General features: G+C 43.2%; 1 long non-coding RNA gene across 8 annotated transcripts; it reads right to left on the minus strand.

Moving 5' to 3' along the window:
- Positions 1 to 10,109: 10,109 nt before the first annotated feature.
- On the minus strand, positions 10,110 to 21,519 carry LOC131403095 (uncharacterized). Of its 8 annotated transcripts, XR_009219214.1 has the most exons (11): positions 21,263 to 21,519; positions 20,498 to 20,708; positions 20,259 to 20,354; positions 19,587 to 19,673; positions 19,167 to 19,306; positions 17,798 to 17,901; positions 14,670 to 14,761; positions 12,150 to 12,185; positions 11,555 to 11,776; positions 10,472 to 10,620; positions 10,110 to 10,173 (listed from the first exon to the last, which is right to left on the minus strand). It is a non-coding gene; the product is annotated as an uncharacterized LOC131403095 (long non-coding RNA). The 8 variants fall into 8 exon arrangements; XR_009219216.1 differs by lacking the exon at positions 19,587 to 19,673 and having other exon boundaries at positions 19,173 to 19,306; positions 21,263 to 21,518; XR_009219215.1 differs by lacking the exon at positions 19,587 to 19,673 and having other exon boundaries at positions 11,555 to 11,693; positions 21,263 to 21,518.
- Positions 21,520 to 22,421: the final 902 nt, after the last annotated feature.

A 22,421-nucleotide genomic window follows, 5' to 3' on the forward strand; every position in this document is an offset into this window, starting at 1 on the left:
AAACAACAGGCTAACTAAAAACCTTAAAAGGAAAAGCTGGTTAACAAGATGTCCACAGGGGGCTTTGAAAAGCTCCAACACACTCCTGGAAATCCAGATGGCCACCTGCACGCTCAGGCCTTGGGCATGCTCAGGAAAAGTCCTGAAAAGGGCCTAAGCTCTCACCTCAGGCTTGCCCGGAGGCTCTGTGCAAGCACTTAGTAAAGGTCAAGGTGGAATTGTAAACTGCCTGGATGAGGGCTGAAGGTGTGCCCGAAGACACACTCAAAGCCCCTTGGCAAAGACTGTGAAACTTACTGGTTTTAGGCATTTCAAAAAACTCTGTCTAATCACCAAGACAAAAAACAACAAATGTTGGAGAGGATGTGGAGAAACAGGAACCCTCATACACAGCTGGTGGGAATGCAAATTGGTGCAACCTCTATGGAAAACGGTATGGAGATTCCTCAAAGAATTAAAAATAGAGATGCCCTATGATCCAGCCATCCCACTACTGGGAATCTATCCAACGAACCTGAAATCAACAATCCAAAGAGGCTTATGCACCCCTATGTTCATTGCAGCATTATTCACCATAGCCAAGAAGTGGAAGCAACCTAAGTGTCCCTCGACTGACAATTGGATTAAGAAAATGTGGTATATATATACAATGGAATACTACTCAGCCATAAAAAAAGACAAAATCGTCCCATTTGCAACAACATGGATGGGCCTGGAGCGTAATATGTTAAGTGAAATAAGCCAGAAAGAGAAAGACAAACACTGTATGATCTCACTCATATGTGGAATATAAACCAACACATGGACAGAGAAAACTGGACTGTGGTTACCAGGGGCAGTGGGGGTGGGGGGTGGGCACAAGGGGTGAAGGGAGTCATATATATGGTGATCGACAAACAAAAATGTACAACCCAATATTTCACAATTTTAGAAACCATTAAAACATCAATTAAAAAAAAAAAGAGAGAGAAACCTCCACAGAAAACCCCCAAAATGAAATGGTAGTCAGAAACACAAAGGAAGAGAAACAATGGAAATATAGATTAGGTGGGATTAAGCCCTCATGTATCAATAATCACTCTAAATGTAAATTGATTGCATTCTCCAATCAACAGACACAGAGTGCTGGGGTGGATTAGAAAACAAGACCCAACAATATGCTGCCTCCAGGAAACACATCTCAGCTCTAAAAACAAACAGGCTCAGAATGAAGGGATGGGAGACAATACTCCAGGCAAATGGCAAATAAAAGAAACTAGGTGTTGCCATACTTATACCAGACAAAGCAGACTTCAAGATAAAAAAGACTATGAGAGACAAAGAGGGGCAGTATATAATGATAAAGGGGACTTTCCACCCAGAGGACATAACACTTATAAAGATATATGCACCTAACACAGCAGCACAAAAGAATATAAAGCAACTATTAATAGACCTAAAGGGAGAAATTAACAGCAACACAATAATAACAGGGGACCTGAACAACCCACTTACATCCATGGATAGATCATGCAGAGAAAGGCAACAAGTAAATAGTGGAATTAAATGAAACATATGATCAGATGAACTTAATTGATATATATAGGGCATACCCTCCTAAAACAGCAGAATACATGTTCTTCTTAAGTGCACATGGAACATTCTCAAAGATAGACCATATGTTGTGAAACAAGGCAAGCCTGAATAAATTTAAGATTGAAATCATATCAAGCCTCTTTTCTGACCACAATGCTATGACACTAGAAATCAACTACAAGAAAAAAGATGGGGAAGTCACAAATACGTGGAGACTAAAGAACACGTGACTGAAGAACCATTGGATCAATGAACAAATCAAAGGAGAAATCAAAAAATACCTGAAGACAAATGAAAATGAAAAGACAACAAAAGAACTCTTACAGGATGCAGCAAAAGCAGTTCTAAGAAGGAAATTCATAGCAATACAAGCGCACCTCAACAAACAAGAAAAATACCAAATAAGTAACCTTAAACTACACCTAATAGAACCAGAAAATGAAGAACAAATGAAGTCCAAAGTCAGCAGAATGAGGGAAATAATAAAAATTAGAGCAGAAATAAATGAAATAAAGACTAAAAAAACAGTAGAAAGGATCAATGAAACAAAGAGCTGGTTCTTTGAGAAGATTGAAACAAAATTGACAGACCCTTAGCCAGACTCACTAAGAAAAAAAGAGAAAAGGCTCAAAGACATAAAATTAGAAATGAAAGAGGAGAAATTACAACAGATACCACAGAAATCCAAAGACAGTTAGAGAATACACTGAACAACTTACATGCCACCAAACAGGATAACCTAAAAGAAATAGATAAATTCTTAGATTCCTACAACCTCCCAAAACTGAATCAAGAAGAAATAGAGTAAATGAACAGACCAATCACAAGTAAAGAGATCAAAATGCTCATCAAAAACCTCCCAAAAAACAAAAGTCCAGGACCAGATGGCTTCTCTGGAGAATTGTACCAAATATTCAAACAAGATTTAATACCCATGCTTCTCAAACTATTCCAAACAGTTGAAGAAGATGGAACACTTCCTAATTCATTCTATGAGGCCAACATCACCCTGACAGCAAAAGCAGATAAGGATAGCACAAAGAAGGAATATTACAGGCCAATATCACTGATGAACACAGATGCAAAAATCCTCAACTAAATATCAGCAAATCGAACACAGCAATGTATTAAAAGGATCATATACCATGATCAAGTGGAAATTATACCAAGGATGCAGGGATGGTTCAACATCCGCAAATCAATCAATGTGATACACCACATTAACAAAATGAGGAATAAAAGTCACATGATCCTCTCCACAGATGCAGAGAAAGGATTTGACAAGATCCAACATACATTTATGATAATAACTCTCAATAAAATGGGTATAGAAGGAAAGTACCTCAACACAATAAAGGCCATATATCACAAACCCACAGCCAACATCATACTTAATGGTGAAAAACTTAAAGCCATTCCTCTGAGAACAGGAAGAAGACAAAGGTGCCCATTATCGCCACTCCCATTCAACATAGTACTGGAGGTTTTGGCCAGAGCAATTAGGCCGGAAAAAGAAATAAAAGGAATCCAAATTGGAAAGGAAGAAATGAAACTCTTGCTGTTTGCAGATGACATGATTGTAATTACAGAAAACCCTAAAGAATCCATCAGAAAACTATTAGAAATAATCAACAACTACAGCAAAGTTGCAGCATACAAAATCAACTTACCAAATCAGTTGCAATTCTATACTTTAATAATGAACTAACAGATAGAGAACTCAAGAATACAATCCCATTTACAATTGCAACAAAAAGAAAAAAGTGTCTAGGGATAAATTTAACCAAAGAGGTTAAAGACCTATACAATGAAAACTATAAGACATGATTGAAAGAAATCAATGATGACTTGAAGTAATTGGAAGATATTCCATGCACATGGATTGGAAGAATAAACACAGTTAAAATGTCCATATTACCTAAAGTAATCTACAGATTCAATGCAATCCCAATCAGAATCTCAATGACCTTCTTCATAGAAATGGAACACAGAATCCTAAAATATACATGGAATAACAAAAGACTCGAACAACCAAAGCAATTCTGAGAAGAAAGAACAAAGCTGGAGGCATCACAATCCTAACTTGAAAATATATTACATAGCTACAGTAATCAAAATGGCATAGTACTGGCACAAAAGCAGACTCATAGATCAATGGAACAGAACTGAAAGCCCAGAAAGAAAACCACACATCTGTGGTCAGTTAATCTCTGACAAAGGAGCCAAGATCATACAATGGAGAAAGGAAAGTCTCTTCAATAAATGCTATTGGGAAAACTGGACAGCCACATGCAAAAGAATGAAAGTAGATCATTATCTTCCACCATACACAAAAATTAACTCGAAATGGATAAAAGACTTGAATCTAACACTTGAAACCATAAAACTCCTAGAAGAAAATATACGCAGTACAGTCTTTGACATCGGTCTTAGCAGCACCCTTCCCAATACCATGTCTACTCAGGCAAGGGAAAGAAAATAAAAAATATACAAATGGGACTACATGAGACTAAAAGGCTTCTGCAAGGCAAAAGAAACAATGAACAAAATGAAAAGACAGGGCCAGCCCTATGGCTTAGTGGTTAATTGCGTGCACTCCGCTACTGGCGGCCCAGGTTCGGATCCTGGACGCGCACAGACGCACCCCTTGTCCGGCCATGCTGAGGCTGCGTCCCACATACAGCAACTAGAAGGATCTGCAATTATGACATACAACCATCAACTAGGACTTTGGGGGAAAAAAAAAGGAGGAGGATTGGCAATAGATGTTAGCTCAGAGCCGGTCTTCCTCAGAAAAAAAAGAGGAGGATTAGCACGGATGTTAGCACAGGGCTGATCTTCCTCACAAAAAAAAAAAATGAAAAGAAAACCCACCAACTGGGAGAAAATATTTGCAAATCACATATCTGACAAGGGATTGATTTCCAAAATATATAAACAACTCATACAACCCAACAAGAAACAAACAGACAATCCAATCTAAAAATGGGCAGAGGATATGAACAGACATTTTTCCAAAGAAGATATAGAGAAGGCCAACAGACACATGAAAAGATGTATAACATCACTAATTATTAGGGATATTCAAATCAAAACTATAATGAGAGATCACCTTACACCTATCAGAATGGCTATAATTCCCAAGACAAAAAATAACAAACGTTGGAGAGGATAAGGAGAAAAGGGCACCCTCACACACTGCTGGTGGGAATGCAAACTGGTGCAGCCACCAGGGAAAACAGTATGGAGATTTCTCAAAAAATTAAAAATAGAAATACCATACTTTTGAGCTATCCCACTACTGGGTATTCACCAAAAGAAATTGAAATCAACAATTCAAAGAGATTTATGCACCCCTGTGTTCACTGAGGCATTATTCACAATAGCCAAGACATGGAAGCAACCCAAGTGCCCTGCTACAGATGAATGGATAAAGAAGATGTGGTATGTATTATATACAATGGAATACAACTCAGCCAGAAACAAAAGACAAGATCGTCCTGTTTGCAACAACCTGGATGGACATGGAGGGTAAGATGTTAAATGAAATAAGCCAGACAAAGACAAATATGCATTATTTCACTCATATGTAGAAGATAAACATACACAGGGATAAAGAGAACAGATTAGTGGTTACCAGAGGGGATGGTGGCTGGGGGTTGAGTGAAAGAGTTAAAGGGGCACATATGCATGGTGATGGATAAAAGTTAGACTACTGTTGGTGAGCACCATGCAGTCTATACAGAAATTCACAAATAATAATGAACACCTGAAATTACACAATGTTAAAACCCTTTATAATTTCAATAAAATAATTAAAAAAGAAAAAAATAATAATTCATCCGTTTTTATGGTTATATAGTATTCCACTGTGGGGAAATACCACACTTTGTGTATCCGTTCACCAGTAGATGGACATTTGGGTTGTTTTCTGTTTTTGTATACTATAAATAGGTTGTTATCTACATGTGTGTACAAGTCTGTGTATAGACCTACGGGTTTATTTCCCTTGGATAGATTCCTAGGGCAGGAATGGCTGGGTAGACTTATGTAATTATTAAAGACGCATCCAAGCTATTTTTCACCAGCACTCGATGAGAGTTTCAGTGACTTGAAATCTTCAACAACACTTGCTATAGTCAGTCTTTTTACTTTTAGCCATCCTCAAGTGTGGTGGAATCTCATGATGACTGTCACTTTCATTTCCCCAATGACTCATGTTGTGAAGGAGAAGGCGAGCCACGCACAGACTGGGAGAAAACATCTGCAAAACATATCCCTAGAAAAGGACGTGTATTTATAATATATAAAGAGCTCTTATAACCCAATAGTAAGAAGACAAGCAGCACGTCATGGCTTACCAGGAGACAGCAGATCAGGCCTGTGATGAGCACCAGGATTCCCGGGAGGCAGATGAGGATGAGGGCCCAGAAGGGGAGGTCTGGGGAGACAAATGGTGGGGTGAGCCACCTCCTGTCATCGCCCCAGGGCTCCTGCTGACCCCACTGTGCCTCAACTGTCCTTGACAAGGGTTGGCCAACTTTCCTCATCATCCAAGACCCTGTGCGCATGGTTCTCTTCAATGAGGCACAGCATCAAGATACTCGCCCCCTACCGTGGGCTGGGGCTTCCTGCAGGTTTACCAGGCTTCTCAGTCAAGGTGTCATCTCTGTTGGGAGAATATTCTGGAAGTGAATCAAATGGAGAATGCATGTGAGTGTGGTTCACTCTTTTTAACAGAACTTTTTAGACACAGAAAAATAAAGGGAACAGTCTCATAAACATTCATCATCTAGATTTAACCATGTATATTCCATCCAATTAAAACAATATTTTATCAATGTATAAATTATTAACACTTGCCAACCTTGATTCATCCCATGTTTTCAATGAAATATTAAAGTCAAGTAGACATCATCATGTTTCACCCCATTTTAGTTTCCATCTCTAAAACGTGACCACACATTCCTACAAAATCCAAGACCATTATCACAGAACAAAAGTTTAGTAAATTAAACCAAATTCATAACTCTGGGCACAGAGGATTGAATTTGAGCTGGACTTTCTTATGATGGCCGGGGGGAGAATGGGTCATCACAGTTGGCAAGCCTATGGGATCTCTCTAAATTTGTAAATTCCCACTCAAAAGTGTTCTTCCCTGCCTAGAAACACATTCATCCCCTTCTCCTTTATCTATTTGCTTAATATTCATTTTCTAGGATTAACCTACAATGTAATATCCTGCGGGAAGACTTCTCTGATTTCCGCCTGCAAGTATGAGTTTTTTCACATCAATTAATTGATAATTTTCAATTCTCTATTCTTGTTATTGCCAGCTACAACATAAACTCCAGGAGGGTAGGACACACAGCACCCAGTGGGCTTGGGGGGAGGATGCATGTCCCCCTTCTTGTACCTCTAGCCAGACAACCTCTTAGAGGTGTGCTGTCTGATATGGAGCAGCAACAAGTCTCTTTTTGAATTAAAATTAATTTTAGTTAAATAAAATAAAAATTCTGGTACCTCAGTAATATTAAAACTCAGTAACAATAAAGACCAGTCCCAATACCGTCCTTCGAGCACTCAACAGCAATATGTGGCTATGCACTGGACAGCACAGATATAGAACATTCCACCACTGCAGAAAGTTCTAGCACATTGGTGCTCATCTAGAGCGGGACTTGGCAAACTATAGCCTGTGGATCAGTAACCACATGACCCCCAAACCTGTAAGTCTGTTTCACACACAGCTGGAGGCCCTCACTGACCATCTGGCCCAGTGGTTTTCAGTGCAGAGATGAGGAAACAAAAGTCCAGAGAAGGGAGGTGACTACTATGAGGTCACAGAGCTGTCTAGGAGAAAGTGAGGGCCTCCTATATTACACTGGTGTCCTTTTCTCTCTCTCAACGGTGGGTAAAGACTGGGGGACTATGCCACCTCCTGCCAGCCTGAGAAGGTTCAATGCTCTCTCAGCCCCAGGCATCCAGAGTCCCCAGAAAGGCCTCACTTCCTTTCCCAATGACCAGGGAGCCTTACCATCCCCAAGGACACTCTTCCTGTCCAGGGTCAAGTTCTGCAGCTGGGTACCATTCTGGCTCAGCTGCAGGAATTCCTCATAGATGGCAACTCTGTCCAGTCTCTGTGCCAAGGCGACAAGGTACACAGGGAGTCCACTCCAGTGTGGTTACTGTGGGGGACAGACCTGGAAGGACACAAGGGATGAACAAGGGTGTCTGGAATTCTACCCTGAATCTAGATTCCCTGCTTCTGGGTCCTGTTCAAGAGAACTTTCTGCAATAATGTAAACATTTGCCTGCACTACCAAATACACTCATTATTAGCCCCATGTTGTTATTGAGCACTTAAAATGTGGCTAGTGTGTGTGAGTGAGGAACTGAATTTCCCATGTAATTTCATTTCAAGTAATTAATTTATAAATAAATAACCACAGGGAGAACATTTTTGAAACTTTGGAGTAAGGACTTCTGCAAATGCATAAAAACAATGAGAACACTGGTAAAAATGGTCGAAATCAACTTTTCAGAAGTCTAGAAATTAATCAAAGGCTTGTAAGACTCTGAGGAGGGTTTAGTGAAGACACACGGTGGAATCTTGATAAAGGGAGCAAACTTCGTGGCACTATAACTTGCACTATTCCCATCCTGCTCTCACAATATCCTCCATAACTTTGAAAACCGTCAGTCTCAGAACCATGGTGGCTGAGACAACCCGCAGCACAGCAGCCATAATGGGTGTGGAGCTCTGAAAAGACCTCTCCCCACCCAACTGCAACTAGCTGACCTGCCTGGCAGCTCCCCGAAAACGCCCCATGTTCAGGGCTTGTTGTTACTAGACTCAGAGCTTGCCCAGGGAGGAAAGTCTGTCCCCAGGGCACTTGCTAAAAACAATCAGGGCTAATTGTTTTCTATTGTAGTTGCCTGAGGGAGTGACACCAGGAGAGGCAGGCAAGAGGTGAGCCAACAACTTAGAAGAAAAATTGGGGGAATGAGATGTCCACAGGGGGCTTTGAAAATCTCCAGGGTATTTGCGGGCATCTAGAAGGCCACAAGGGCTCAGGGATGTGGCATGCCCAGGACAGACTTGAGAACGTCTGAATCTCTCACCTCTAGTTGGAGCGGTGGCTTAATATCTGAAAACTTGATTATGTAATACACCATATTAATAGAATAACGGCCAATACCACGTAATCTCGACCATATACATAGAAAAGAATTTCACAAAATACAACACCCTTCATGTCTAAAAAAGAAAACACTCAACAAATTAGGAATAGAAAAAAACTTTCTCAACCTATAAATAGCGTCAATGAAAAACCCACAGCTAACACCATATGCAATGCGGAAAGACTGAAAATTTCCCCCTAAGACCAGGGACAAGACCATGATGTCTTCCCTCATCTGATATGTTAATCACAGGTACTAGAGTTTCTAATGAGGGCAATTAGGCAAGAAAAAGGAATAAAAGAAACCCAGATTGGAAGGGAAATGGTAAAACTATTTGTTTTGCAGAGGTGAAGATATTGTATATAGAAAAACCTAAAAAATACAGCCCCCCCCCAACACACAATATGTGAATCGTATCCCAAGAGGTGTATAAAAAATTTAAATTGCCCCATGTGGTTAGTGGCTCCACTATTGGAGAGCACAGTTAGACTGCTGATATTTGTTGAAAGTCTCCAAAAGAGGAGGAGGAGGAGGATGCTGGAGGTTGGTGGCCCCAAATGTTAATGCTTTTCTCAACCCCCGAAAACCTATGGAAGGAGATGGTAGGATTAGCTGACAGGGATGTGGGGGAGAATGGGCACCATGTCAGTGACTTCCAGATCAAGGATGTGTCACGGGAGCTCAGAGCCATCAGCCACCAGCTCAGCCAATGCTTCCAATATCCTCAACCTACATCAAGTCGGTGACCAGGCAGGAGTGGAATATGTCTCACAGCTGGCTGCCTCTGTAGAGCTTGGTGACCTAGAACAAACGCGAGGGAGAATGGGAGAGATGGAGGTCTCCTGGAGACGCAGGGGGCCACTGGAGCCGGTGAAAGATCACAGACCTTGGGGCAAGGGAGACCTGACTTCAAATCCTGGCTCTGCCCCTAACTCATTGTGTGACCTTAGGCAAAATACTCCCTTTTCTGAGTTTCAGTTTACCCATGTGAGAAATGGGGAAGGCAGCTAGGACATCACCTCTGGAAACTGAGAGAACCCAGACACGCAGGGAAAGTGAAGGACTGAAACAACCATGTAACAGATGTAAGTCAGATGGAGGAATGAGGGTGCCTTCAGGGCAAGGAGAGATGGGACAGGGGAGAACCCACCTGGTCCTGGGTGTCCCTCAGCAGGGCGGTGTACTCCGAGGATGTGGGCTCCGGGTTGCTGAGGTTCCAGCTGATGCTGGGGAAATGCAGCTGGTGTTCTCTCTGCATGCATAAACTCCAGGGTGCAGAGCCTGGAGCCACCGAGAGGAAGAGCAGACACGTGGAGACTGTCAGCTCCCAGCAGAGAGGCATGGTGGCCCACGGGGTCACGGCGGTGGGTGCAGACAGCGTCCACACCGGTGGCTTCCCCATCCTTCTCAGGCCTGGGGAGAGAGGTACGTGGGGAATCTAGAGAGAGGTCCTGAAACCTCCGGAGTGGGGGCCAGAACAGGAAGGAGGAAATGGGAGGACAGTGGGGAGACTGAGAGAGGGGTGGTCACAAAAGTGGTCATTAGGGGCAAATGCTCAGGGGAGGGTCTTACCTGAGGGAGACCGGTCTGAAACGTGTAGAAGGGGCCCCGGCTGCTCTCCTTGAACAAGGATCCAGCTGGGGAGGAAGGAGGAGGAGGATGAGCAGGAGGGACAGGGATTGGGGGAGGGGCTGGGTGGGATTTAACCCACCAGGAGCTGCTGGAACCAGGGTCTCACCAGGCTCTGCAGGACCCTCTCAGTGGAGTGGAACGTGGCTGAGCCGTTGCTCCTGTCTGATGAATACTGGAGGGTGGAGATGGGGAAGGTGACTGTGAGGGTCTTCAGGTTGTGTCCCAAAGCTGCAAGACGAGAGGGAGAGCGATGGCCATCACTGAGAGCTGGCCTGAGACCACACCAGAGTCCTGCACTTATTATCATCTGGCGTCTTCTCTCCCAGGGGCACCACCACCCACCCGTGTGGTCACCCAAGTCAGAACCAGCATATCTGCTCAGCTCCTCCTCCCTCCCAGTAACACCCATTCACCTTGAACACTGGTCCTCACATACACTCCCTCTCCATCCCTGTCCCAGCTCAGGGGACTTAACTTCCTTCACCCGGACCAACACCCCAGCAGGCGCACTGGATGCTCTGTCTAAAGGATGTTCTACATGGACCACTAGAAGAATCTTTCTGAAATTAATACCTCACTAGGGCCACCACTGCTCTAGTACCACCCATGGCTCCCTATGGCCTTCAGTGTTTAGTTCAACCTTCTTGACCTGGCACTCAAGGCTCTACTCAATCTGGCTCCTGCTGACCTTTCAGTCTCATTTTATCCATCTACTGCGGGTTAAACTTTATGCTTCACGCAACCCAAATTCGTGTCAATTCTCCGCATATGGCATATTGTTTCTGGTGCAAGCCTTTGCTCATGGAATCCTCTCTGCCAGAAAAACTCTTCATCCTCTACCTGCCTGGGTCTCTCCTGCTCATTCTTAAAGACTCTGTTCAGGTGAAACTTTCTCTAGCAAGCTCTTCCTCTGCAAACTATGCCAGGTGCCTCTCCCCGAAACCTCCCACACAGTGTTATATTGGTGTGTTAATTTCACAAGGCTAGGGGCTCTCTGAGGGCTGGCCTCAGACTGAATCATTGGTATAATCTTTGTGATCAGCACCATTTCCTCAAAACCAGAATCTCACACTGTGGCTGCCCAGCTCCTGGATCACAACTGGCTGGTGGAGGAGTGGGGCTGGAGAGCTTCTCTTGGGAAGGAAAAGGGGCCCCCAGACACCTGTGGTGGCTTCTGGTGGCACAGGTGATGATGAAGTATGCAGGGACGTGGTGGCTGGCTCGGGAGCTGTGGCGAGGGCTGTCATCAGGGAGGGACAGAGTGGGAGGAGCCCCCAGGCTCACCCGGGCTCCAGCAGTGGCTGTCCCAGGACCACCATTCACAGGTGAAGCATAAATGAGAGTGAGGGGAGGGGTGACTGTGTGAGTAGAGGGATGAGCAAGCCTGTGGATGAGAGGAGCCCAAGAGAGAGAGATAGGTGAACAAGAGAGACTGAACACAGAGGAGAGACACATGGACGGGCAGAACAATGGACAGACATACGGGATACCTGGAAAAGGAGGACCAAGCGCGAGGCTTTAGGAGAATTAAAGTGAAAACCACTTTAATTGGTTTAAATGTGGTGGAGAACACGTCTGTCACTAAGGCTTTCTCACCCTGGGCTGGAACTCTCCACCAGAACACGGGAGAGAGAGAAGGGATGAGTTAGGGCCCTTCCAGGTCCTTCTCTCACCAAGGACAGTGGGTGCAGGAGAACCACTGCTCCCCAACCCCAAATGGGGATGGAACCCAGGAGATGAGGGCCAGGAATACTCACTGGTAGTAGTCAGGGCCACAGCTCCATAGGTGTCAGCTGTGGAGAGAAGGTGAGAGGAGCTGAGCAAGAGCTGGGGTGAACATAAAGGATTAAGGGAGAGGGAGGATGTAGGGAGCTTTGTGGGAAAAGCTTAGGGAAAAGCAGAGGGGAAGAGGGGAGGGGTGTTCAGGGGGGATGAAACGAGATGGAAGGTGGCTGGCCCCAGTCATCACCCCAGAAGACTGCACCCCGACCAGAAGGAGACAGAGATGGATCACAGCTCACTTTAGAGCAATGGAGGCAACACAGAACTATGATAGGGACAGAAAGCACGGCTGTAGCCAAGCCCCTCAACACTGACATAGAGGCTGTCCCCATCCAGGATGAAGGAGCCCAGGTGGGGGACGCCCTGGCTCTCATGGCTCAGCTCCCAGTAGAGTCGCTCTCTGTTCAGCCCGGGACCTGCGGGGGTCAGAGTGGAAGGTACAGACAATGTCCACCCCACTGGCTGCCCAACCTTCTCAAGCCTAAGGGAGGTAGAACATGGGGACGTGGAATATTGAGCAGGGGTCCTTCTGAGGGTGGAAAGCGAGAGAGTGGAGGGGGAGGAGGCTGAGGGAGAGGCTGAAGGGGCTGCCCTGATGCCTGGAGGGGCTCTCCTCGGTGTCTCCCGTCTGAGACAACCCCCTCACAAGTAAGGCCTGACTTCCTTTAAGATGTGGAGGGAGGCCTGTGAGTGGCTAAGTGGGGTGAACACACAGACCTGGGTGAGGGGGCGCCTGCAGGTCTGCACGGACAGCAGCGAGGAGCACAGTCAGTGCCCTGTGCCATCTGACAGATCCAAGCAAGAAAGTACCGTTACCTTCTCGCAGTTCTACACTCCAAGGTCTTCTCTTTCTACTTCTTTCCTACTCCACAGCCATCACCCAGGCCTAGGGAACAATCACCTTATTCGTAACCTTCTTCCCAACACCTCCTATCTGCCTCTTAAGTCTTCATTCTTAAGCCTCAAGTCCATTTTAACCCACGTGCTTAGACCAAATGCCAATCACATCACCCATCTGCTCGCACCTCTCCAGTGTCTTCCCACTGGTCTTAGAACAGAGTCCAAAGTCACGCCTGACCTGGTCCAGCCTGTTCCCCTCGCTGGTCTGGCTCACACCCCTCCCCCTGTGTTGACTCGGCTCAGCCATCCCTCTTTCAGGTCATGGACACACCAGGCTCTCTGCTTCAGGGGTGTCCTCCTGCGGGTCCCTCTGCCTGAAACGCTCTCTTGAACACACTCCCACACCCTCACTCCAGTCTAACCCTCCAACCACCTAAATCCAGTCCCAACTCCAGCTCTCAAGCTAAATATCAGTCCTTCTCAAGAGCGCTTCCCTGCCCCCTCAGGTTTAGTCCCCTTGTGCCAAACTCCCAAATCACTCTCATCATGAACTGTCTACAATCCAAATTCCCTAACAGAATATAAATCCCATGGAGGTGGGACAAGGTCTGTTTGGTTCTCCAGGTCCCCACGCATCTGGCCCAGGGCCTGGCTCATCAGATGAGGAACCATCCTGGTCTGAACGCTAAATGTCCTGTGTCCTGGAAAACCCCTCTGTTCTGAATAAATGAGGATGGTGGGTCACCATAAATTGTGCACTCAAAGAATATCTACTGCATGACAAGCACACATTCCCTCAAGAACGTCCCAGGAATGCTAGAATGAAAAAGGCACACAGACATACACACACAATTAGGAGAGGCCAACAATTATATATAAAATTACTTAACAAGATTGTCTTCAACGTGAATCACCAGACTGTTATTTCAGAAAGGATTCAAGAAGCAAAGTTAATTCCCTTTAGAATGTGAGGTGGAGAGGACAATCTTTTTGGAGACTAGTGCCCTACCCTTCTATCTAAAAGGTGTTGCTTAATATTCCTCCAAATGATTTGAAATCTCATAAACAACAACAATATGCTGAAAATAAATCCAGCTGCTAGTCAATTTAACTTTACATTTCTGTTACTAACATAAAGAAGTTCAAATCATATTTTTCTCCAGGTGTCTGTAAGATTTTGAATCTTTGTGGAGCATTTACAGGTCTTTAGAAGTCAAATTGAATAGGCCTGAGGAATGTTGCTGAGCATCCCTGCTAATATTTAATGAGATGTCTTGTAATACTACATATACACGTAAAACATTTATATATTTATATTTATATATGAAATCCTGACTTTTGAGAATTCGGAATGCAGGTAAGTCTATATTTCTTTACTGTTACACATATTTACACTTATTTACATATATTTGTTTAATGTGTTCTTCTTTGCAAATAACTGTATTTTCTGAATTATTTACACACACAGAGCCTCACAAACCTTACCATCTTTCCCTTGAATATAATCCATCAAACATAAATAATTTTCCTCATGATACCCTCACTCTCAGTGAGTCCTTGTGCTGACAACCTGAGCCCAGGAAAGCCCACTGGCAGGTCTTCTGCACAGCGGAGGCTGCTGGAACCTGTTGGTACGAGGTCCACAGGGTACTCACCTGGTCACACAGAAATCCACGGATCAGCGAGGACAGGTGGACCCTGAGCCTGGTTTCAACTCAAACTTGAGCCCCACAGACACTTTTCTTTTCTAACGGAAAAAAAAAACAAAGACTGCTTTTGAGGCCTTTTACAGGGAGTAATACAGGTGATGGAAGGAAAGCCCACCACACTTACTTTTCTTTTTCGTATTTACTGATTTAACTGTAACTGTTGGCTGAGACTGGATTTTCCCGATTCCTATCCAGTCACCTGCTCCCCAAGATGGGAGAAGCAGCTCCGTGCTGTGTGCACTTGAGTCGCTCAACTCACTTGGCTGGACAGAGACTTTTTGGTGACTCCGGACCCTTTAAACAAGCTTGTCATTTATGGCCCCTGTAAGTGGCTCGCTGACTGGTAAACAATTCCCACACTTCATTCAGGGCTCAGGAGATTTTCAGGCCCTGGAGCAGGTTTCCCAACCTCCGCACCATTGACATCTGGGGCCGGATGATTCTCTGTCGGGCCGTCCTGGGCCCTGGAGGACGCTGAGCAGCATCCCTGCCTCCCCCTCTAGATGCCAGGAGCGCCCCATTAGTAACAACCCAAACACCGCCTCCAGACGCGGATAAGCGCCCTGGGGACAAAATCACACGGTGACGGTGACGGCGACTCTGAGGAGGGGCCGGCGGCGCCCGGAGCCGGGAGGAACAGCAGCCTCGGGCGCCCTGAGCGAACAGCCCGGGGGAAACGGGGCTCCGGGGGGACGGAGGGACGCCGGGCCGTGACGGGGCTGCCCGCGGCCCAGGCCCCTCCCTGGACCGCGACCGGAGCCGGGACCGCCCGCCGCTTACCGCGCGTCGCCCCTTCGGCCGAAGGTCCACGGGAATGCGGTCCGCGCCGAGAAGACTGGACACACCGCGCAGACCTCCCGCTCCATCCACGGCGCCGCCCGCGCTTCCGCTTCCGGTCTCGGGCGGGCGTTCTGGGAGGACGGACGTTTGGGGGCTCCGGGTTGAGGCGGCGGGCGGGGCGGGGCCGCGCACCCCAGCCTCGGGGGAGGTCTCCCGTGTCTAGAGTGAGTGCGAAGCTGGGCCGCGGGCTGGGTCAGCACCAGGGACAGGGACGAAATCTAGGGGCGGGAACCAGTTCTAGGGGCGGGCTGTGGGCGGGCACAAGGGTGTGAGTGACACCAGGCCCGGGGGTGGGGGGGACAAGGGTGCGGGCGGGGCAATGAGCCGGGACCAGGCTGCGGGCGGAACCAGGCCAGGAGGTTGTCCGCGGAGACCAGTTCCAGGGGCGGGAAGAGGCGGGGGTGGGGCTGGAATAAGTCAGGCCGACTTCACAGTGGGAGGAAATCAGCTCCAGGGGCGGGGCTGGAGGCGATGCTTTCCGTGCACCCTTAGACTGTACAGGTAGCTGGATGTTGAATAGCTTTTCTTCATTCCTTTCCCTAAACCTGGAGTCATTCTATCATGGCCTTTTTTTTAATTCTTTCACTATTTTTTTGTAAAAAGTGATATCTATGACATCATTCATCAAGTAAATAACAAATGGAATGAAACCTATTTCCTTCTCCATCTTTATAATGCAACAATTGTGCTTTTATTTTTTCTGGCACAAAGAATCATCGTAGTAAATTACTCTGGTCTTTTTTATGGGATATAATAAATATTTTTTAAAAGACACTTTTAGATTTTTTTCTTTTTAATTTATAGCCAGATGCATTCTAACAACAAACATAATTTGTAAACATGCTCTCTCCTCCAGCCCATTATTATTTCTGTAATATGTTATTTCATGAATTATCTTACTGGACAGAACATTTAGCAATGTAGAGACAACTTTGGTAATAAGTATATATGAATTGTTTGCTGTTTTGTTTGGTAAGACTGGAATATTGTACTTTAAATATGATGGGATTTTTTTTCATTATTTACCTATTCCATCATCATCCATGATCAGTCTTTTATCATCTCATTCCAGTCATATTAGTCATATTCTGAATGTCTGAATATGCCACATGAAAACATTTAAAAAAAACTTTATTGAGGTATGACTGACATACAAAAAGCTGTACATATTTAATGTATACAACTTAATGTGTTCAGAGATAATATACACCCGTGAAACCATCACTACTCAAGTCCTTAACCTATTCATCACCCCCAAATGTTTCCTCCTGTCCTCTTTAATTTTTTTATTTAACTTCCTTTTTTAAAATACTTTTTTTCTTTTGAGGTAGGAATACTTAACATAAATCTACCCTCCTAGTAAATTTTTAAGTCTACAGTACAGTATTGTGAACTATCGGCCCATGTTGGATGGTAGGTCTCCAGAACTTATTAATCTTGCATAACTTTTGTTGCTCAAACATCTATTGCCAAGAGGCCCTCTTCATCTTTAACTGAAAAATCCCCCCATATTTTTAAAAGCTCAACTCAAACATAAGCTTTCCATGAAGAATTATCTGATTTATCCAAGTAACACTATCTACTCTTGTTGACTCTGCTAACCTCTAACTACCTTTATTTTGGCACTTTTCAAATCGCCCTGCTATTCTTTTTCACATGTACCTCACTATGATTTCTTGGAAAGCAGAGCCTTTATCTTATCAAGTTTGCATGCTCAGTTCATTGTTTATGTCTTCTACTAGAGTAATAATAATATAATATGTCCATTCATTTACTGAATCTTTAGTTCTGGTTTTTGCACACCTACTATGTGTAAGGCATAGTGCTCGTCACCTTGGGTGTAAAGATATGAATAGGAGGCATGTGCTAAAGACACCCACACTTACTTCCATCATAATTCCATGTGTGTTATTCTGTGATCAAGATGAGTATACGGTGCTACGGAACCTCTAAGTGTTTGCCTAACACATCATGTGGTTTAAGGGTTGTATTCCCTTGAGAAGAGCTGCTTCAGCAGAACCTAACAATGTGAGTATAAGGAAGCCAGATCAAGGTAACTCCCAACATGGAAACGATGTATTGATTTCCTAAATGAATGTATTGAATGAGTGAATGAAATAATAGAAAATAATGAAGAAATGTGATGCTATTGGTTACTCTCAGATCCTTTACATTTTATTTGGAGACAAAGAAGAGGTGAGAGAAAGTGATTGTGTAATTTTGCCAGTTCATACCTGTCTGATTACATATTTCTCTCTCTGGGCACAATACACAGACAAAGCAGCAGGTAGCTCTCTCTTCCTGAGGGATGTTCCTGAATCCTGGCTGACAGAACGTCCTACACCCAGAGTGGGGAGTTTGAAAGAAGAGAATTATTGATGATACTGAACAATACTATATAATTGGATAATATTTTTTTATTTAATAATATTGAATAATTGATAATATTGTTTAAATTATCTCAAAACTTATCTTAGAGATCACCTATAAGATTTGACATGATTGATGCACCCAGGGAAAGCAAAATAAAATCAAGGTCAATCTGCAGAAAAGAGTTCCCAACACGAAAATACGTACTGATTTAAAAAATTTTCCATCTCAATGACTAGGACACTTGTTTGTTTTATGGAATGGGGCATCTGGCAATAACAAATGTGATTCTGAATATGGTATTCCAGGATTACTTTTTTGAACTATAAGCAGATTTTACCTTAATAAAAAATAATATTTTAATTCATACAATGCATTTATATGAGAATTGTTTGATTAGTACAAATTGTAATTATTGAATTTATTTAGTAATGTATTTAATGTCAGGTAGATTATACACCAAAGACACAGGGACAGGCTTGAATGATATAATATAGCATCTTGAGGGATGGCTTACAAGACTGAGTTCTAAAGGGAAATCTGAAGAAGAGGAAGAATGCAGTTCCTTGGGAGCCAAAAGAATCTTTTTTTCTGATGGTGAATTTTTCTACAAGAATGTATAAAGTTGGGATGAAGAGATGGAAATATAAGGAAAATTAATAAAATATTGAAATATTAAAAAAAACCCTCAATGTCAATTCTTTTGATTTTCGTTAAAGAGAATAAAATTTGTTTTCTGGAAGAAAAGCGTATGGCAAAAGACAATTTGAATTGTATCTTTAAATCATCAAAAGTCTAGGTCGTCAGCATCTGTTATATCTTCAGGGTACAATGCATGCAGAGCAATAAATTTGCAAGCACGTGAGATTGACACTTTTTCAGCTTAAATGGGAATTCAATCAATTTTTTATCAGCTCATCCTATTAAATTGGTAGCCTCACTGTCCTGCTGTAATGTATAAAGCATTTCAAAATTCCGGAATATCTCTTTAATTACAAGTGTCCTTTCAATATCTCTTGGACAGTAAGAAAAATTATATCAACAAATGAGAATTTTGTTATGAGTTAAATGATTTCACCATTATTTTCATATATGCTCTCTATCTTGTGATGTAGATGATTAATCCAAGATTGACTTGTCTGCACCCTTTTTGAATCGCATGGCCCAGTCTATCAGCTCCTCATGTATGATGAAACCTTGACCACGTGGTTCCTGGGGAACAAACTCCCTTACTTTCACCTGAAGTCCAAGACCTTTAGGAAAATCATATAGTTCAGAATTATATGCTGTGACACAGAGTTTCTTTTCTCATCCAGTGACACGTGAGCTCCAGTGCTTTTTTTAAATTGGGTGTTTCTTAGGAATGGGTGGAGCTAAAAGGGAGACATAATTGGGAAATGAAATGAGCATGGAAATTGAAGGCAGAAAACCCAGATTCGAACTGGTGGGGATACTGAGTTGCCCAGCAATTAGATTTTTTCCCCTCTATATTAGTCATCCTCTGAATAAGTTCAATTTGGGGAGTGTTTACTATTCTGCACGCTTAAGGAAGCAGGCATTCTTGTCTGCCCTCAGAGAGCACATGGTGAGGTTTAAACCATTCCTGAAGATTCCACGTCCAGGGAGTGCTGTGGGGCTAAACCTGAGCTGCACCTTGAGCAATGAGGTTTGCTTTAGGGGTGCTAGGGAGTTTCCTTGAGCTCAAGAAGAGACAAAGAAAGACAGCCTGCTTCTTCCTACCTTTGAACAAAATATTTTATTAAATGAGAGAGAAGAGATGAAAGCTCCTAGTACAGAATCTTCACGCATTAATTGATATAATTTCTATATAAATGTACAACTGATATTTGTATAATACATAACTATATATATGGTTGTATATATACATGAACAAATATATATTCACAACAAATGTGTGTATTTAGATCTGACATGACATTCACTTCCTCATACCTGAAAGCAAGAGTTTCATGACACATTATTCATAGGTTTTGGATTTATATAAGTCTAGGTTCATGTACAAATTCATCTAAGTAGAATTGATAAGGACTTGGGGAATTAAAATATATTTCATAGTATTGGGGTTCTGATCTGTAAAAAGGGGATCAAACTCCTTGCTTCCAAAAGTCATTTTAAATTTCAATGGGGAAATATTTATTTAGCTATCAGTAGCCTTTCTAGAAAAATGCAGGAAGTTCAAATAAATTGTCCTTTCCCCAGAAGCATTTAAGATATCAAGGGATAGGGCCAGAACTAGATTTTGGAAATCCCTGAATTTTTTAATTCCCTGGGATGAATTGTCATTGTTTTCTCTTGAACACTTACCTCTCACAGTGAAAGTTTTTAATCAATTATTTCTAGTTAAAAGAGTTGACACTGTTGCTAATTAGACCCTACAATCATTAGAGGTTTACTTGCAACCTGTAAGAAAGAACAGTAATTCATTATGCACAAGTCACTGCTGATCTGTGACAATGTGACAATCACAATTCGATACCCAAATAAAATAACTCTCGGATCCTAAAAGAACAATAATGAGAATCCTATTTAAGGGAGAATTTTACCTGCTAAGGGAGAAACATGAGCTGGCCTGCATCCATTATGGACCCCTGTTCTGCTTTTATAAAAAGTATTTCATGGAGGGCTCAGGCCACCACATCCACAGCATCATAGATGTAGTAGCTGGATCCAGACAGAGTCGTGTCTAATGTTTCCTTTGGCAGAGACTCCAGGGAGGCATTGAATGGACACTCCAAAAATTTCCACATTCAGTTCCTGCAAATGAGCAGTTGAAATGTTCAAGGCATCATTTGGTAAAGAAAAAGTCTTCTTGGTATTTAGAGGGGCTAACTGTCCATAGAGAGTGTTTAAATCCAGATATGTCAAAGTTCTGGTGTGCAAAGGAAAGACTCCCATGGTAGGTATCGAAAAAGTGGTGACATGGAATAAAAGAAGCATCCCACTGTGGTGTAGTGATCCACACCTTCTGAGTGGTTAAATAATGGTTTCCTGCAATGCTCACATTTATTAATCTACTTGTGTCACCATAAATGATAAACACGTTGGCTGATGAGTCTGTGCTTCTGGCTATGCATGTCCAATCTTTTGAAGTGTACGTCCTCTTGCTCACAGGTATCTTAGTCACAGGCAGGCACCGTTCATAGTCATCTCTCTTCTAAGTTCCCAGAGGAACTGCTCACCTTTTTTATCAACTGATACTAAGATTCCTACCCAGGTCCAGCCAAAATGTGTCAACAATGAGACCATTCTGAAGACTAGAGATGTGTCCTTGTGAGCTATCTGATAGAGAGAGGAAAACTAGTCCTTACCTTTCAGTACAGGATCAAAATCTCCATAGGTTGTCTGAATCAAAAGAGAAAAAGTGTTCCATATTGAGTTCTCTGGAAGAAAAATAAACAGAATTTCAACAAAATTCATATGATCAGTTAGCTAAACTTACATTCTTGGTGCTAACACTGTGAGTATGAAGCAATATTATCTGATGGTAGAAGTGATTGAGGGGAAGCTTGGCGTTGAAGCCAGACTGCCTGGGTTCAAATCCTGACTCTAATGTGACTAGTTTAACGCACTTGAGAAGGTTAAATAACCTCTATCCATCTTAGTTTCTATATCTCTAAAAAGTCCCATAATAACGTTACCTATTCATTGTCTTATATTAGGATTAAATTTGTGACTATTTGTAAAGCATTTGAAGAGTGTAAAGTGGTTTTAAGTACATGTTTACATATAAAGTTTTATTAACTATTTGATAAATAACTAGGGTATGATTATTTCAGAATATCTAGTTTCCACTCCTTTGAGAGAATTTGGGCAACCACACTTCCAGAAGCTCCTGTGGTCTGCTTTAGACAGTGATGCTAGCCTCAGGCTACTTCATCCCTCTCTCAGATTCACACACCAAAATAATGAATCCACCATTTCAAGAACTATCTGTGGTAGGTTTTTTCCTTAGGGAGACATGCAAAACCACTTTCTTCTTTTCCACATGAGTGGCCACAGAATTTCACCAAGGAGGAAAACTTCAGTCCCTCCAGATCCATCCCTCCACCACGCTCATATCTGTGGTATTTTGTAGAGCTCCAACAGTGTCCCAATGTGGGCAGAGAATGCTGGTGTGGTTCCTGCAGTGACAGCCACATTCTTGTTCTGTGCCTGGCAGGTGTAATTAGGGATCATCTGACCCCATCCCGATAACCACCTCAGGGTGCTCACCAAGGTGCTGACATCACTGTGGAAGGAATTGTAGACATGGAAACCCAGAGACAGGGTGGGGAGCAGCTGGGGGCTCCTGTTGATCTCCTCGATGGCAAAAACAAAGACCAGGACATAATGATAGTTTTTGAAGTTCAACCTGTACCAAGCCATAGTATTAAAAATAAAGATCAAGTCATGCACTTCAGGCATAACTCATGTGGGGAAAAAAAAGAGTAAAGGGTGGCATTTTGACTTAAGCAACTTGTTCATTCC

This window comes from Diceros bicornis, unplaced genomic scaffold, assembly GCF_020826845.1.
Source record: "Diceros bicornis minor isolate mBicDic1 unplaced genomic scaffold, mDicBic1.mat.cur scaffold_55_ctg1, whole genome shotgun sequence".
Lineage (NCBI taxonomy): Eukaryota > Metazoa > Chordata > Mammalia > Perissodactyla > Rhinocerotidae > Diceros > Diceros bicornis.